The sequence below is a fragment of the Sinocyclocheilus grahami genome, unplaced genomic scaffold (assembly GCF_001515645.1).
Source record: "Sinocyclocheilus grahami isolate Dianchi unplaced genomic scaffold, SAMN03320097.WGS_v1.1 scaffold2071.1, whole genome shotgun sequence".
Classification (NCBI taxonomy): domain Eukaryota; kingdom Metazoa; phylum Chordata; class Actinopteri; order Cypriniformes; family Cyprinidae; genus Sinocyclocheilus; species Sinocyclocheilus grahami.
The window spans coordinates 22,330-23,415 of record NW_015507250.1 but is presented as its reverse complement, the minus strand read 5'-3'; the positions used below and the strand labels follow the sequence as shown (position 1 = coordinate 23,415).

Here is a 1,086-nt window from a genome sequence, read left to right as displayed (position 1 = left end):
GCGCGTGTGCGAGAGTGTGTGAGTGTGTGTGTGTGTGTGTGTGAGTATCTCTCACCAGTCTCTGTTGCTCCAGCAGTAGATCTGCTTCCTCTTTCTCTCGCCGATACTGAATCTCCACATCCTGTAACCTGAGACAGAGTGAGTGTGTGTGTGTGTGTGAGTGAGTGTGTGAGTGAGTGATTGTGTGTGTGTGTGAGTGAGTGCGTCTGAGTATGTGAGTGAGCGCCTGCTCCGGGTGATTGAACCTAAACACGTGGCTCTTGCCCATCACGATGCGGTTGCCTGCGTCACGAGAGGTCCAGCTCAGGGTCATGTGATCACAAGGACGGCGGGTTCACGCTCATTCGAACACACTCACCCTGTTTGAGCAACACACACTCGGTGATCTGCTTCCCGTTCACGTACGTCTCCGCTCCCTCCAGCGGCTCCAGAGTCACGGCCACTGCGCACACACAGGAAGTGATGTCATCACGGTGTACACGGTATGCTAATGAGAAGGGCGGGGCTCCTCAGAGCTCACAGCTGGTTGAAGAAGACTCCGCCTCCTGTAGGCCCCGCCCACAGCGGCTCAAACTGCACTTATGAATCATCTGATTTTTGCTTTGTGTCGACCAAATTCAAAATAAACAGGAAATAATCAAATGAGATGAAGCAGCTTTCTTTGGTCAGGGATTGATGTACATGCAAATAGCGCCACTTGTACGTTTACTGTGATTTTAAATGAGTTTGGTGTGATGAAAGACAACCTGCTACTTAACTTACCAATGCAAATGTACTGATTCACATCATGCCAATGAAGCACATGAACACAGAGAAACTCAGACGACACACAGACTGATTGTATGTGGTGAAATAGGAAAATACATGACATGTATAAATGTATGATAGTGTGATCGCAACAGGAGGAGGAGGAGGAGGGTGCTGAGGAAGGACAGATGAAGGAGCTTGTGATTGATTTACAGATGATACCTGTGTCAAATCCCAGCAACTGTTCCACCGACAGAGAGAAAACCAGCACAGTACATGAGTGTGTGTTACTGACACACACACACTCTCTCACACACTCACACACACACACACACACAC

General features: G+C 48.9%; 1 long non-coding RNA gene across 1 annotated transcript; it reads right to left on the bottom strand.

Moving 5' to 3' along the window:
* Positions 1-222: 222 nt before the first annotated feature.
* On the bottom strand, positions 223-1,069 carry LOC107573935 (uncharacterized). The gene is made up of 3 exons (XR_001607596.1): positions 970-1,069; positions 359-442; positions 223-282 (listed from the first exon to the last, which is right to left on the bottom strand). It is a non-coding gene; the product is annotated as an uncharacterized lncRNA (long non-coding RNA).
* Between the last annotated feature and the right edge of the window lie 17 nt (positions 1,070-1,086).